Genomic DNA, 18,058 nt, shown 5'->3' with positions numbered 1-18,058 from the left:
ACACACACACATACAGACACATACACACATACAGACACATACACACACACATACAGACACATACAGACACGTGTACACACACATACAGACACGTGTACACAAACATACAGACACATACACACATACAGACACATACACACACACATACAGACACACACACACATACAGACACATACACACATACGGACACATGTATACACACATACAGACACATGTACACACATATACAAACACATACACACATACAGACATGTGTACACAAACATACAGACACATACACACATACAGACATATACACACATACAGACACGTGTACACACACATACAGACACATGTACACACATATACAAACACATACACACATACAGACACGTGTACACAAACATACAGACACATACACACATACAGGGACATGCACACACACATACAGACACATGTACACACACACACATACAGACACATGAGCACACACGCATACATACAGGCACATGCACACACACATACAGACACATGCACACACACATACACACACATGAACAAACACACATACAGACACCTACACACATACAGACACGTGTACACACACATACAGACACATACAGACAAGTGTACACACACATACAGACACATACAAACACGTGTACACACACATACAGACACATACACACATACAGACATGTGTACACACACATACAGACACATGCACACATACAGACACATACACACATACAGACACATACACACATACAGACCACGTGTACACAAACATACAGACACACACACACATACAGACACATACACACATACAGACATGTGTACACAAACATACAGACACATACACACATACAGACACATACACACATACAGACCACGTGTACACACATACAGACACATGCACACACACATACAGACACATACACACATACAGACACATACACACATACAGACCACGTTTACACACACATACAGACACATACACACATACAGACACGTGTACACAAACATACAGACACATACACACATACAGACACATACACACATACAGACCACGTGTACACACATACAGACACATGCACACAAACATACAGATACATACACACATACAGACACATACACACATACAAACCACGTGTACACACATACAGACACATGCACACACACATACAGACACATACAAACATACAGACACATACACACATACAGACCACGTGTACACACATACAGACACATGCACACACACATACAGACACATACACACATACAGACACGTATACACACACATACAGACAGACACACACACAGACACACGCACACAAACATACACACACACACAGACACTCTCACACATACACACACACATACACACACACACACACACAGACAGACACACACACACAGACACATGTATAAAGCCCTTTTAAAACAAATCTAGCTTCTAGCACAGTACCTTTCCAGTTTCCTCATTCAGCCGGGTACTGCACTGTAGGGGGAAGCAGAGAGCACAGCACACTCTCCTGCACTTGACGGAGCTTCTCGCAGTGTCCATGTACAGATCGAACGGGAGATCGGCTCATCTGACAGCCCTTCTCTCCCCTGATCCCGCGTCACACCAGTGTGAGAAAGGCTGGTTTGGACATTAATGGCTGTGTGTTGAGTTATTTTGAGGGGACAGCAAATTTACACTGTTATACAAGCTGTACACTCACTACTTTACATTGTAGCAAAGTGTCATTTCTTCAGTGTTGTCACATGAAAAGATAGAAGAAAAGATTTACAAAAATGTGAGGGGTGTACTTACTTTTGTGAGATACTGTATATATGTATGTACAGTATGTAGTATATTCACATCGGTCCCTGCCCTCAAGAGATTCTCATCTTTCTAGAAGTCTTTTATTGAGGGGACATCTGTGAGCCCCCAGATTGGAGAGTTTGTTACACTTTGTCTATAAATGAAAATCTGAAACTTCCACACTCTCCAAAACTATCACAAAAATATCACAGACACAACAAATATACAAAGGATAACATTGTTTCCATTCAAATAAAATGTTCCATTTTGTATCTCTTATATCTACAGTGCCTTGAAAAAAAAAATGTATTTTATTGGGATTTTATGTGATAGACCAACACAAAGTGGTACATAATTGTGAAGTGGAAGGAAAATGATAAATGGTTCTCCACATTTTTTATGAATAAATATGTGAAAAGTGTGTGGGGGAGGGGACATTTGTATTCAGCCCCCTTTACTCTGATACCCCTAACTAAAATCTATTGGAACCAATTGCCTTCAGAAGTCACCTAATTAGTAGAGTCCACCTGTGTGTAATTTAATCTCAGTATAAATACAGCTCTTCTGTGAAGCCCTCAGAGGTTTGTTATAGAATCTTAGTGAACAAACAGCATCATGAAGGCCAAGGAACACATCAGACAGGTCAGGGATAAAGTTGTGGAGAAGTATAAAGCAGGATTAGGTTATAAAAAAATATCCCAAGCTTTGAACATCTCACGGAGCTCTGTTCAATCCATCATCGGAAAATGGAAAGAGTATGGCACAACTGAAAACCTACCAAGACATGGCCGGTACTGGTGCTCAGTCAGGGGAGATGGAGGGTACTGGTGCTTAGTGGGGGGGAGATGGAAGGTCCTGGTGCTCAGTTGGGGGAGATGGGGGTCCTGGTGCTCAGTTAGGGGAGATGGGGGTCTTGGTGCTCAGCTAGGGGAGATGGAGGATACTGGTGCTCAGTCAGAGGAGATGGGAGTCCTGGTGCTCAGTTGGGGGAGATGGGGGTCTTGGTGCTCAGTTTGGGGGAGATGGAGGGTACTGGTGCTCAGTTGGGGGAGATTGGGGTCTTGGTGCTCAGTTGGGGGAGTTGGAGGGTACTGGTGCTCAGTCAGAGGAGATGGGGGTCCTGATGCTCCGTCAGAAAGATGGGGGGGTCCTGGTGCTCATTGTGAAAAATGGGGAACCTTGGTGCTCAGTCAAGGGGGATGGAGGGTACTGGTGCTCAGTGGGGAGAGATGGGGGTCCTGGTACTCAGTCGGGAGAAGGGGGTCTTGGTGCTCAGCGGGGGGAGATAGGGGGGTCCTGGTGCTCAGTAAGGGAGATAGAGGGTCCTGGGGGTCCTGGGGCTCAGTAGAAGAAGAGCTAATCATTATGGGCAGCGTGGATCTCTTCAAGGCTGACTCCATCCCGGGTACTACTGGATTCCTTCTTGAAGCCTGATTCGGACTCGCTCCCACGGGGTCCCGGCTGGATCTCTTCAAGGCAGCAAGGCAAGCTGAATCCCTGGATCCAGGCTCCCTTCTGCGATCAGTGGCAGTGCGGGCTCACACCAAGCGGCCGTGCTAATTTGAGTGGAAAATTCGGGGATCTTTTGATACCAAGCCAAAATCAGGTAGACCAAAAAAGATTGCAGCCACAACTGCCTGTGGAGTTGTTCAGGATACAAAGAAAACCACACAGGTAAGCTCAGGCTGCTTTGGAAAAAAGATGGTGTGGTTGTTTTTAAGGAGCACAATGTGCATGGCGGTCAGCAGGTGGTTAAAAACTTTGTCGAAACCACAAATGCTTACATTTTTCAGAGGTTTTCTCTTCTCTTGTGATCAGGTTTAATAATATCCAACATGTTAAAAAGACTGCATACACTAAATATATATATAAACGAATGACACATGCGTTTCTACATCACTTTATTGAGTGGCAGACAATGCATATTAAAGCTCATTATGGAAGCCAGTTGATGATGCATGAAATGCAGCTGCCAATCAGGCTGGAGATTTGGTTGTTCTCAGGAAGTAGAAGATTTATTGGCTCTTGGAGACTCTGGGGTCTGGCAGGTTGTGAATAACTCTTCTTCAGTCCTTCATTTGTGACCTGCATAAAACAAAAAAAAAGTTAGCATAGAAATGAAATCTGAGCAAATAGCTAAACACACGGATGAAATTCATATGTGTAATGGATCTGTTACACCCCCCATGGATTTGTAAAGAAGCCTATAAAGCAGAGTGTGACAGACCTAACCAAGATAGGGGCTTCTGGAGAGGACTAGGAGCAAGCCTCTTACCCACTGACTATGGCCCAGGGAGAGAGCAGATCATTCTCTAATGATGGACCACCACTTAATGGACACTGAGAACGCGGTTTGGATTACTTCAGATGGGACAGTAATAATTTATCCACAATATCTACCAGGAAATGTATAAAGACTATTCCTGGTTTGTTTAATTCTGAATTATACATGTTAATTGAAATAACTGGGCACATTGGCCTCTGTTTCATGTTCTTCAATGTAGGAGCCGAACAGTCTGCTACTGAGGTCTCCTGCTATAGCCTGTTGCCTACTAGGCTGAGGAGGGGGAAGATCACTGTTTGTATTGTTAATTGTGCTAATTGGAACAACACCCCGAGTATGAAAGGGGTTAAAGTAGTTTAGGACATTCCATACCCAAACACAAAAGAGGCTACCGAACACTTCCATCAGCCGAACCAGAAACCCATACAAATAATTCTCCCCCAAATACGAGACAAGATGCTCTGTCTTGAGGTTCAAACAGGAATCAACTCATTTATTATCACACATGGACACAACAGATAAAATAACTCAGAGACTCTTTCCCCCCACCCTTGGAAAAGAGGGCGGGTTAAACTGTCCAATGACAATAGACATACAGGTCAGGTGTGTTCAAACTTCTCATCAGTACACAGTCTTATCAGCAGGGGGCTGCTGGAGGAATCCCCCCTCCCTCCATAGAGATACACATCCTGCGATCCCAGGCAGACAGACACAATTGAACATTGGAATACAGCCCCACCCCAAACCACAGCAAATAGTACACAACATAATGAGACAGCACACATTATATATACATATATACAGCATTGAGTCTGACTAGCACAGAACATAGTGGTGTTCTCATTCACCCTCTGCCCCTATTAGTGACTACCATCACAATGGTATATCCAGGGTCCCCAGAGTCTGTGTGTCTTGGGGGACATGGACCTGAATATAAAGTAATGCTACCTCAAGGGTCCCCAGGCATACAGCTTACAAAGAGCACCGTTCCCCCAAATGCCAGGGCCCATAATCGGTTGGCAAGAGGCTGGCATTCAGTCCCCTCCAAAAGCCTCTGTCCCGGCTAGGTCTGTCACATTTCTCCCCTTTCGGCAGGTGACTAAGACACGAAGAGGAGACCCCAGACAGGTTGACTCCGAAGTTAGTCAGTAGTTCCAGTCCCCCAATGCCGGTATCCACACAGTACCCCAAACAAATTGTTCCAAACAGAGCATTACTTACCCAGCCAACCTCTGCCTCTCCAGGCCTCTGCTGGGGAGAGGCCTGGACTGGCCCTTCTCCCTGGAGTCTTTTCAGCCGCTAGAGAGAAGACAGGGTGACTGGGCTAACTCCATCATGCCTTTGGGGACCTGGGCCGACCGCCCAGCATCCCTGGGGTATATAAGTGGAGACTGAAGTCCCATCCACCCCCGTTAGGCGAAAATCCCCCAGTGCCTGCAAAGCATGGCTGACATCCTCCTGTCCCAGTGCCGCACCAATCCTTGGGGTTGTGTCAATGAAGACCAAAGTCCCCTCCACCACCACAGGTACTCCCTCTTCTGTTAGGTGAGGGCAGAGGCTAGCAGCACTCTGCTCTGTTGCCAGCCCTTCTGCTGGGTTGCTGTGAGTGGAGACCGCAGTCCCATCCACCGATATCAGCTCAAGCTGCAGTTGTGAGGTGCAGATTGCATTCTCTCCTAGGGTCCTGATCTACTGCTCGGGGGTGACCACCACCTCCTCAGCCTGGGTGTGGGGTGTGGGGCAGAGGTCTTGGACCCTCTGTCCAGTTGTCAGCGCTTCTGCTGCATAAGTTTCTGGTACTCCACCGATGCTGCTGGCACCAAATCCCATGTCTCTGTCAGTATTGTGGGAGAAAGGCCAACTGCCTCTTCTCTCCGGGAGGCTGAAGCTGCTGTTGGTGTTGGGCAGAGGTTAGCAGAGCTCTGCCCTGTTGCCAGCACTTCAGCTTTGGAGACGACAATCTCCGAGGTTTCCACTGTTGATTCTCTGGCATGCTGCTGAATGTATTCTAGCAGTTTTCTGTATGCCCTTTCCAGGTGCTGTTCCTTCCTTAGCAAATAGTCCAGATCAGGTTTAAGCTCTCAGACCTCTGCAAGACTGAGCATAGCCTCTCTGTATTCTGGCAGGTCTTCAAGTGTGTGTTCCTCTTCATCACCAAACACAAACCAATCTGAAAGGTTCTCCCACAGCAATCCAGGGCCACCAAAGTCATATCCCTCCGGAGAGCATTCTGTTCCCTCCCCTAAATATCCCTGCTCTGCGTGCCATTGCAGAGCCCAATACCAATTGTCCAGCTCTATTTCCTGCTGGACCAGCCTGTCCAACTCAGTCACCCATTGCTCCTGGGGCCGCTCTCCCAGGAATTGCATCCGTAACTCCCGTTGTTCACTGGCCTGCTGCTCTTGGGTTGGAAAGCCCTTTCCCCTATTGCATTCCAGCAACCTGGAGGGCTCTAATCCAGTGTCTTACCCGAATCTTCTGCCTGAGCTCCAGGTATTCATCCGCAGACACAGTCCTGGGGATTTCTGAAAGGACGATCTGCAGGAGCCCCGGGAACCCTGATGCCAGATCCATATCTCCGCTGGGGTGACTGAAGTCTGCTATGCCAATCTTGGATCCAGGTGGAGGTTTGGACGTCTTCTTGTAGCTGTCCTTCTGGGCTGTGGGAATCATCCCACTGCTGCCACCAGTTGTAACGACACCCTGAGTATAAAAGGGGTTAAAGTAGTTTAGGACATTCCATACCCAAACACAAAGGAGGCTACCGAACACTTCCATCAGCCGAACCAGGAACCCATACAAATAATTCTCCCCCAAATACGAGACAAGATGCTCTGTCTTGAGGTTCAAACAGGAATCAATTCATTTATTATCACACATGGACACAACAGATAAAATAACTCAGAGACTCTTTCCCCTCACCCTTGGAAAAGAGGGCGGGTTAAACTGTCCAATGACAATAGACATACAGGTCAGGTGTGTTCAAACTTCTCATCAGTACACAGTCTTATCAGCAGGGGGCTGCTGGAGGAATCCCCCCTCCCTCCATAGAGATACACATCCTGTGATCCAAGGCAGACAGACACAATAGAACATTGAAATACAGCCCCACCCCAAACCACAGCAAATAGTACACAACATAATGAGACAGCACACATTATATATACATATATACATATATATAGCATTGAGTCTGACTAGCACAGAACATAGTGGGGTTCTCATTCACCCTGTGCCCCATTTAGTGACTACCATCACAATGGCATATCCAGGGTCCGCCGAGTGGGTGTGTCTTGGGGGACATGGACCTGAATCTAAAGAAATCCACCTCAATGGTCCCCAGGCATACAGCTTACAAAGAGCACCGTCCCCCCAAATGCCAGGGCCCATAATCGTTTGGCAAGAGGCTGGCATTCAGTCCCCTCTAAAAGCCTCTGTCCTGGCTAGGTCTGTCACATGGAACATCTTTCTCTCCTAGCAAATCCTTGGGGGATGTGTTTACACTTGTAACAATGTGTATTGTACTTTAGAAGTTTGATGCCGGCAAGTCTGGCCTGAAGTGCGGATATCCGATTAATCACAAGATTGTCTGGGTGGGCATTGAGTCACCTAGGCTGGGTTAAGTGACAAGTTAATTAGCTTTTGTTAATTATGTTCTTGGTTACAGTTTGTATTGTTAGGGTAATATAATTGGGGGGTGGATGTCCTCCGGTGGTATATGTTTTGTGTGAGGGTGTCAAATAAACATTCCATGTTCCTACAAGCTAGTGTCGGCTAGTGTTGTATGGGTTTCTTCCTCCTGCCTCTTTGGAGGTCCCTTGGATGGGACAAATGGGACAGCTCCATCCCCTACAACTGGGACACTCCTTGGTACTACTTGGACACTTTCAAGTTTATTAAGGAGCTGGGGCTACATGGAGTGAAGCCCGACTTGTGGAAGCCAAAAACTATCCACAAGTTGATTAGAGCATCTGACATTGTTCAGACTGTTCCAGGCCTCCCTTCAGCCACTTGCAAAGTGGTCTGGAGGAATGTTTCTTCAAAGAGACTCATCAACAGGCACAAAGATCTGGCATGGCTGGTAATCCAAGGGGGATTGCCACTCAGGACATTCATGCATGCCAGAAACCTGTGCAGATACAGGCACTGCCCTTTTTGCATCATCCAGGAGGAAACTGCTTTGCATGTTTTCTGGGAGTGCCCCTTTGCACAGAACCTGTTGAGGGCCTTGGAAGCAGACTTTGTACCACAGACGGCAATCACACACTTTGGTGTGTTGAACGGATTCTTCTGTGGAACTCATTCACAGGAGGATATTGACAGTTCCTGGCGGGTGCTGTGTTGCTTTAAGGATGCTGTATGGTGCGCCAGAAAGCGCCTCATCCACCAGCGGGAGAGGATGTCCATCGAGGACTGTCGCAGACTGGTCCACAGTCTACTCAGAGACTATCACTTGATGGACTTTAAGGAGGAAGAGGGGGTCTGAAGACTTCCCCTCCCCCCACCCTTTCCCCCCTGTATCCTTTGGCAGTTCAATAAAGCTTTGGGCCTGTGAACTCTTTTTCCTCGCTTTCCCCACCTCCTCCCCCCCCCCCCCCCCATCACACCCGTTGCCCGTTGGAATGCTATTTGACAATATATGACTAGATTTTTTGTGACATGTTTTTGAAGTAATGCTTTCAGGGTAAGGCGGCGTCATGTTTCGGGGTATTAATACTCTGCTCAACACATCAGGCATCATACTGCAGAATGAATGTAATTTATTTGTATGCTTGAAACTGTATTGTTATGTAGTGTATTTTATGCGCTGCATCGCAGTACAGAGTGGAATGAAGTATTTGTTTTTTGTATATTTTCTTGCAAAATAAAGTATACATTTTCAACCTAAAAAAATTGGGTGGCTTCTCGGCCTTTTGGCTAAGATCAAGTGTAGTATCTGTTCTCATCAGTTTCCAGCCAGAGGAGGCACTGTGCTGCTCCCATAGGGGAGGGAAGGCAAATCCAATGGTGTCATTGCACCTGGAAGGGCGGTTTTCAGTAGTGACTATGCCGTGCTGCCCGACAGATACTGGGGGCCGGCCCATGGTTGAGTCTGAGCCGCCTGGAAGGGTGCTCCTGGTGAGAATGGGTGCTGCATTGGGTCTGGCCAGAGGGTCGGGTCCCTGGACTTCTGGCCTAGATTGGGGTAGTTTTACCTCCGGTCAGTTTTTCGGGAAAGAACGCCGGGGCGGAGCGGTTAGTACTTCCCGAATGTAATTAGGTGGGAGCAGGGCTTTTTTTCTCAGAGAATAGGTGCAGGAACTCCCTCCTTCCGAGTCACCTCTTGTGTCCACCCCCTACCCACCTCCGAGCACCATTCCTTGGTTCCACTCCTTACTCACCTCCAAGCGCCATTCGTTGGTTCCACCACTACCCACCTCCGAGCTCCATTCCTTGGTTCCACTCCCTACCCACCTCCGAGCACCATTCGTTGGTTCCACCACTACCCACCTCCGAGCACCATTCCTTGGTTCCACTCCCTACCCACCTCCGAGCACCGTTCCTTGGTTCCATCCCCTACCCACCTCCGAGCACCATTCCTTGGTTCCACCCCCTACCCACCTCTCAGTAATGGATACAGAATCAAGTATCAATTTGTGTTGCTAATTAATTTTGTATGTAATTTGTTGAAAATGATAGGAAGTAAAATAGATCCCCTGTAGTCAGCAACATAGGAGCACCCCCAGCAACAATAGACTCTGAACAGCTAGCAACAATAGACATCTCCCTCAACAGTAGATGTCTCCAAGAAACAATTGTCTGCTAGTAGCATAAGAGTCCCCCAGCAACAATAGATCCCCCACCAGCGACAACTGACCTCCCCAGCAACAACAGACTCTCCCCCTGTAAAAATAGATCCCCTCCAGCAACAATATATCCCCCAGCAGCCAACATCAATAGACCCTCCAGTACACCCCAGCACCCCTTGCCATTACATACATTCAGAGCTGGAGGGGCCGGAACTGTGTTCCCCCTGCGTTCCTGCTGAAAAAAAGCCCTGGGTGGGAGTGATAGGGGCAAGGGTTGAGCCTGTTGAGGTCTGGGTTCTCCCCAAGCTTCCAGAATTTCAGGCCTGGCTGGGGTGGGGGCTGCTCTGGCCTGGGCTGTTGGTCAGGGTTGTAACAAAAAGCCTATGGTGAATGTGCCCCTGAAGTGGCGGTTCAGGGGTGCCAGACAATCACTGTGAGTGAGGGTCACAATGATTTATGACACCATGGTCACTTCACCACACACACTTTTTTTTTACACCTGCCTCTAGGGCCAAGCCCTTTGGCTAGGACCAGGGGAAATTTTTATTCCTGGCCGAAGGGCCTGGCCATTGTATTGCACAATGGTCACTCTTTCACTTCTCCCACTTCCTTCTCCCCGCTTTCCTATTTATTTTGACCCCTTGTTTGTCACTTTTTTGTATTTTTTTTGTTTGATGTTGCACGTTTGTCACTGTGTAAGGAGTAGGGTGTGGGTCCTCGGGCCTACCCTGAAAGTCTTGGGAGGGTGGGGGACATAGGCCTTTTGGCTTGGTTCGCCCCCTCTCATGGGGTCTCCCTTCGGGGGAGTCCCACCGAGTACTTGGGTGGGTTTGTTTCAGCAGACCCTCCAGAGAACGGGGGTCCGTCTGGTTTCAGATGGACCCGAGTAAAGTACCTCAGTCCCCGTCTGGAGCCTAACGCCCCGGGGGATCAGGGTAAGGTCCTTCCTAGGGAAGACTAGTGTAACACCCGTTGCATGTTTTGTGTCACCTCTCTATGTGTGTGCACTTTTTTTGGCACCGGGTGGAGTTTTTGGGTGTGTTTCATATGCCACGGGCTTTTCAAAAAAAAAAATGGGTGGCTATAATATCTGATCTCTGATGTTCAGACTGGAGGAGGCTGTATACTGACGGAAGCACTCAAGCGGAATGCAACGGGGTTCCGTGACACAGAGTTCCAATCGAAAGTGGAAGCTCCGTTTGTTTGCTTCCTCCCCCTCCAGTGCCACATTTGGGGGGGGGAACGGGTACCTGTTTTTGACAGCTACCTGTCCCCACTTCCGGGAGACCTGGATGCGGAGAGGTCCCTCAGAAGTTTGGCCCCCCTCCTCCTTCCTCCACCACCGGGCCAGTTAGAAAGTGCAGCGTGCATTACGCATGCGCAGTAGGGAACCTTCCGGTTTCCCTTACCATGAATGGCGGCGGCAGCACCCAAGAGCCAATTGGAAGATCAGCTGGGGTGCTGAGATCACGGGATCCCTGGACAGGTAAATGTCCTAATATTAAAAGTCAGCAGCTACAGTATTTGGAGGGGGGGAGCTCCTCCTTAATATCACTTTAACCACTTGCCTAACTGGGAAGATACATTATTTGTTTGACATTAAATACCGGGGTTATGGCTGCAGATAGACGCCGTCGCTGGCGGCGGCTAGGCATAGAGGTGAGCGAAGGAAAGGTGGCCTCTGCTCATCTCTATGCCCTAGGAGGACCAGAGCAATGTCATGACGTCACTTCTGGTTCCGGACACATGGAAACAGGGCTTTTGTTTTTTTGAACCACTTGCTTACTGGGCACCTAACCCCCCCCCCACCCCTTGCACCTAATCCCCCCCTTGCAAAAAAAAGTATTCACCCCCCTTGGCTTTTTACCTATTTTGTAACATTACAGCCTTTAGTTCAATGTTTTTTTAATCTGAATTATAGGTGATGGATCAGAACATAATAGTCTAAGTTGGTGAAGTTAAATTAGAAAAATATATACATAAAGCTTTTTTTCAGAAATAAAAAACTGATAATTGGCATGTGTGTATGTATTCACCCCCTTTCTTATGAAGCCCATAAAAAAGCTCTGGTGCAACCAATTACCTTCAGAAGTCACATAATTAGTGAAATTATGTCCACCTGTGTGCAATCTAAGTGTCACATGATCTGTCATGACACACCTTTGTGAAAGGCCCCAGAGGCGGCAACACCTAAGCAAGAGGCACCACTAACCAAACACTGCCATGAAGACCAAGGAACTCTCCAGACAAGTAAGGGACAATGTTGTTGAGAAGTACAAGTCAGGGTTGGGTTATAAAAAAATATCCAAATCTTTGATGATCCCTAGGAGCACCATCAAATCTATCATACCCAAATGGAAAGAACATGGCACAACAGCAAACCTGCCAAGAGACGGCCGCACACCAAAACTCATGGGCCGGGCAAGGAGGGCATTAATCAGAGAGGAGCACAGAGACCTAAGGTAACCCTGGAGGAGCTGCAGAGTTCCACAGCAGAGACTGGAGTATCTGTATATAGGATGACAATAAGCCGTACGCTCCATAGAGTTGGGCTTTTTGGCAGAGTGGCCAGAAGAAAGACATTACTTTCAGCAAAAAACAAAATGGCACATTTTGAGTTTGGGAAAAGGCATGTGGGAGACTCCCAAAATGTATGGAGGAAGGTGCTCTGATCTGATGAGACTAAAATTCTACTTTTTGGCCATCAAAGAAAACGCTATGTCTGGTGCAAACTCAACACATTACATCACCCAAAGAACACCATCCCCACTGTGAAACATGGTGGTGGCAGCATCATGCTGTGGGGATGTTTTTCAGCAGTCGGGACTGGGAAACTGGTCAGAGTTGAGGGAAAGATGGATGGTTCTAAATACAGGGATATTCTTGAGCAAAACCTGTACCCCTCTGTGTGTGATTTGAGGCTAGGATTGAGCTTCACCTTCCAGCAGGACAATGACCCCAAACACACTGCTAAAGCAACACTTGAGTGGTTTAAGGAGAAACCTGTAAATGTGTTGGAATGGCCTAGTCAAAGCCCAGACCTCAATCCAATAGAAAATCTGTGGTCAGACTTAAAAGATTGCTGTTCACAAGCGCAAAACCATCCAACTTAAAGGAGCTGGAGCAGTTTTGGAAGGAGGAATGGGCAAAATTCCCAGTGGTAAGATGTGGCAAGTTCATAGAGATTTATCCTAAGAGACTTGGAGCTGTGATAGCCGCAAAAGGTGGCTCTACAGACTATTGACTTCAGGGGGGTGAATAGTTATGCACATTGACTTTTTCTGTTATTTTGTCCTATTTGTTGTTTGCTTCACAATAAAAAAAAAATAATAATAATCTTCAAAGTTGTGGGGATGTTCCGTAAATTAAATGATGCAAATCCTCAAACAATCCATGTTAATTCCAGGTTGTGAGGTAACAAAACATGAAAAATGGCAAGGGGGGTGAATACTTTTGCAAGGCACTCTAGGTGTGTGCACAGGGTGTGCTGGGTGTGCCTGGGCACACCTTAATTGCCTTGCGTGACACAGATTCCCCTGTTGAACCCCCCCCCCCCCCCCCGTGGCAGCTGAGGTTACAGAGAAAGGGACTAGGGAATCTCTGTCCTCAGTCTCTCTCTCCTTTTTCACCAAAGCCCCTCAATGGGGCTCCTAACACTTTAAAAAAAATTATTAAAAAAAAAAATATTTAAAAAAAAAAATTAAAAAAAATAAATAAAATTGTAAAAAATACCAAAAAAAAAAAAACTACTGACACCAATCTCATCGCTACTGAGTTTTGGGGTGCACACCCTAATGCAATAGGCTGGGAACTCCTATGCTTGTCACTGCCCCAGGTGTCACAGAAAGAAGTCGCTGTGGGGGCCCCATCAAACGTTTGCCATGGGGCCCCATGAATACATCCCTGAGTGGCCGTATTCTCCATATTCTCATTTCCCTAAACAAGCAATACAAAGTATAATACATTTTTTTTTTTTACCGTTCTGCCTCTTTTGATGCCCACAGAACTCCCATCGGGCGATTCCACACCTCTGGGAGGGTCAGACAGCGGAGCCGACAACGTGACAGCCATATGGAGAGATATTAGAGAGAAAATGAGTACAACGACACCCATCTGTGGCCCCCCCCTCCGACACCTCTGTAATCTGGGAATGGCGCGCTCCGCGGACGGGTTAATCCTACACTCCTCCTGTACCTGAACAGTGATTCACAAACTTTCCAAAATCACAGCAAACACTCGTCTTACACACGGACACGCCCTTTAAAGATCCAGGCTATCCAAATAAAAGTTTAAAGTGTAAGTATAGACAAAACTTTTTTTACATTAGATTTTATTTTACAAAGATTAGTACAGACAGCTTAACCACTTCACCTCCGGAAAGTTTTACCCCCCCCTTCATAACAAGGCCAATTTTTGCTATTCAGCACTCCGCTACTTTAACTGACAATTGCGCAGTCGTGCGACGCTGTACACAAACAAAATTTATATCATTTTTTTCCCACAAATAGAGCTTTCTTTGGTGGTATTTGATCACCACTGAGTTTTTTTTATTTTTTGCAGGAGAGGTAATTATAAAATATTTTGTATTTTAATCTCTTCCCACCCGGCCGTCATTTTGCTATAGGCCAGGCGGGAAGTGGATCCTGACTGGATGCCAACATGACATCCAGTAGGACGGCGATCGGTGGTGCGGCGTGTCAGTCTGACACACTGCTACACCGATCCCGGTAAATAGCCTCTGACGGAGTCTCTTTACCATGTGATCAGCCGTGTCCAATCACAGTGTAAACAGGAAGAGACGTTTATCGGCTTTTCCTCACTTGCACTGACAGACGCGAGTAGAGGCGAGCTGATCGGTGGCTCTCCTGACAGGGGGGGGTCTGTGCTGATTGTTTATCAGCGCAGCCCCCCCTGCGGATGCCCACACTGGACCACCAGGTGGGCCACCACACATTGATGAGCGGGTATGCCACCCATGGCCACCAGGGATGCCACAAAGTGCCCTAAAAGATGCCCACAAATGGTGCTAGTCGGTGCCCACTATGAATGCCTGCCACTCAGACACCACCCACACAAACAACCATATAGCCTTCTATCCAATGAAAAAAGAGGCAGTCCTTCTTAATATACCATCCTCCAGGAAGCATGCTATAGTGTCCACTAGGGGCAGCAAACAGTCCATGAATCACGGATTACAACCCGGGTCATCTTTCGGTAACTGCTGGCTATTCATGTTCTGTAACCGGACATTTGAATTCGCACCCCTCCAGGAGGTCTTATCTGGTGCTTCTCTACCCCCATACCTCACATCAGGAGGCCTGCGAGAACATCCTGTCGGAGATGAATTCCCATTTTTAACTCTTCGTTATCAACACCCTGCTGGGTGAACTTGCTGCAATTCCAGGCCAGGTGTAATCAGGTTTCAACCAACCAGAAACATCCAATATTAAAACAAAAAAACATGTTGCCTTCCAACAGTAAGGGTTATTAAGGGTCCCCGCATTGGTCCCACTGGTCCAATGCGGGGACCGCGAGACATGTGACGTCCATTAGGGGGGCTGCAGGCTCCAGAAGGCGGGAATTACAATGCGGCCGCTGCTCCATTGTGAGAACATCCCCATTCGGCGCTCGGGTGGGCGGCCGCACCCGCACACGGCTGAGCTGCAGGAGGAGGTCATGTCACCTGAAGTCTGGTGGTCAGGTAGGTCAGTGTATCATGTCAGTGTGGGTCAGTGTATGTCAGGTAGGTCAGAGTGGGTCAGGTAGGTCAGTGTATGTCAGGTAGGTCAGTGTATGTTAGGTAGGTCAGTGTGGGTCAGGTAGGTCAGTGTATGTCAGGTAGGTGAGTGTAATGGTCAGTGTATGTCAGATAGGTGAGTGTAATGGTCAGTGTATGTCAGGTAGGTCAATGTGGGTGGTCAGGTAGATCAGTGTGTGTGTCAGGTAGGTCAGTATATGTCAGGTAGGTGAGTGTAATGGTCAATGTATGTCAGGTAGGTCAATGTGGGTGGTCAGGTAGATCAATGTGTGTGTCAGGTAGGTCAGTATATGTCAGGTAGGTGAGTGTAATGGTCAGTGTGGGTCAGTGTATGTCAGGTAGGTCAGTGCGCATCTGGTAGGTAACACACACCATCCACCCCCCACCCCCACCCCCGGTGCTGGGCTCGGACTTCGGGCGCTGAGGCCCGTTTTTTTGCCACCTAGCAACGCCCCTGGTCGGCAGGTGTTGATAGCAGACTTGCAGCAGGAGATGCAGGCTTGAGAAGTCAGGCAAGACATTAGGCCTGGAGCAGAAGTGATACATGCTGGACCAGCCAAGGTTAAAGGCCAATGTACTGTTTACTGTGGGGTTTTGGATATTGTGGCTTGTCGAAGCTCTCAGCAGGCTTTAGGCAGAAACTCGCTATAATAACTGAAGCTGGTATGAAGGACAGCTGAATCAGGCACTTGGAAGTACTATGAAGCCAAGACAGAGACAGGAGCGAGGTCACGGAGGAAGCCAAGGTCTGTAACAGGCAGGCAATGAGTTACAGAAGTGTAGGCCAGGAACGAAGCTGAGGTCAGGAACAGGTGGGCAGAGGAACAAACAGAATCCAGGATCAGGTCAGTAACAATCTGGGTCATTAACGAGAATCAGATACAGGATACACTCAGGATGCAGGAAAAGCTGAAGACCAGTCAGCAAAGTCTGTGAGCATCTGTACTCCTTATAAGGTGTCAGAGGGAGCCTAGATCTATCTCAGGTGGCTTGCGTCAGTGCACACAGGTGTGCGCCGTGAACAGATGTTCGTGCGCCAGGCTTGACCATGCTGGATATTAGTAAGTGTGCCAGGCCTTCGAGCCAACCTTCCTGGCTTGTCCCTTGACATTGCTCTACTGGAATTCCCTTACAGAATTACTCTGCTGTTGGGATAGGAGGAACAGGAAAAGGGATATACAGAACGCTCTCTGCATAATGTTAGCACAACCAGAGCTGTGGAGGAAGGATTGCAGTTGAAAGACAAAACTGTTTATAGTGGTCTTCTATAGTGGCTAACCCAATGCTAACCCGGTGCTTGCATTCAGAAAGAAGCCTAAACATCTGGCCGAACACATGACTTTGAGGGACGCAGGGTTGCAATCCCTTTGGAAAACCGGAATCAGCAGCAGGGATGGGCAGATCTGTGTGGCCAGACAGGAGACCGGGGCCAGACTGTGTATGGTTTAAGTGAGACTAATTTACAGTGAAACAAAATCCATCCAAACACCAGCACACAGCAACCATGAAAATATAAGTGAACCAAAACTCCAGTCACAGAATTCCTGACTAATAACTAACAAACAAAAGCCTAACTAACAACAAACCAGTAGCGGCCGCTGTGGCCACTGCCCGCACTCCGGGAGAGGAGGAGAGGACACCACAGTCGCGGCTGGTAAGTGCTGGACCACCCGTGGGGGGGTGTTTCAGGGCTGTGCCATGCAGCTGAAGGGGGTGTTCTTTGTTTGCAGTCCCCCTGTCAGGGCTGGGCCCAGCCCCTTCTTCTGGGAGCTGGCCGCTCAGCTGTCGGCTAATTGCCAGCTCCTATCTCTCCACAGTTATTCACCTGTTGATGATCCTGCTCGTTAGTCCTGCCTACTTAAGCCGTCCTGTCCAGATGATCTCTGCCTTCGCCTTGGTCACATCTCTAGAGACGCTCTCCTGTGTTCCTGTTAAAGATTTGCTTGGCTAACATTCCTTCTGGCACCCTGACGTTTTGGCTTGTCTGACTATCTGTTATGGTTCCTGAACTCTGGCTATGTTTTGACTACGTTTACCTTGTTATTATTATTATTAAACAAGTGTGATTTAACTGTACTTCTGTCTCAGTCTGATTCATGGTTTCTGACACCACCCCAAAAGAAGAACCCACCAGCCGCAACTGCAACTAACTATATGCAATATATACAAATTGGGGAACACCAAAAGGCAAGGGAAATATGAAGGTGCAGGGAGCAGATGGGAAGGTGGAACAAATACTGGGATCAGGAATAAGGGAGAGAAGTTACAAGGCAGCAGGGTATAGGGCAGGAGCAAGAGTGGGACCATGACTAGTATATGGCAGTAAACAAAACACTTGAGCAATGGATGGGGGGGCAACAATGCATGGGCCGCCCCTGGCCACATGATCTGTCATTACATATACACACCTTTTTGAAAGGCCCCAGAGGCTGCAACAC

The 18,058-nt window shown here is 47.7% G+C and overlaps 1 long non-coding RNA gene and 1 pseudogene across 1 annotated transcript; one reads left to right on the top strand and one right to left on the bottom strand.

Annotated features, from left to right (window-relative positions):
* Positions 1 to 3,673: 3,673 nt before the first annotated feature.
* LOC141146188 (uncharacterized) lies at positions 3,674 to 14,722 on the bottom strand. The gene is made up of 2 exons (XR_012244752.1): positions 13,841 to 14,722; positions 3,674 to 3,874 (listed from the first exon to the last, which is right to left on the bottom strand). It is a non-coding gene; the product is annotated as an uncharacterized lncRNA (long non-coding RNA).
* On the top strand, positions 8,971 to 9,079 carry LOC141146421 (U2 spliceosomal RNA; annotated as a pseudogene).
* Positions 14,723 to 18,058: the final 3,336 nt, after the last annotated feature.

Source organism: Aquarana catesbeiana, linkage group LG05, assembly GCF_042186555.1.
Source record: "Aquarana catesbeiana isolate 2022-GZ linkage group LG05, ASM4218655v1, whole genome shotgun sequence".
Classification (NCBI taxonomy): Eukaryota; Metazoa; Chordata; class Amphibia; order Anura; family Ranidae; genus Aquarana; species Aquarana catesbeiana.
Note: the sequence above shows the minus strand (reverse complement) of the source record. Positions and strands in the feature narration are given on the sequence as shown.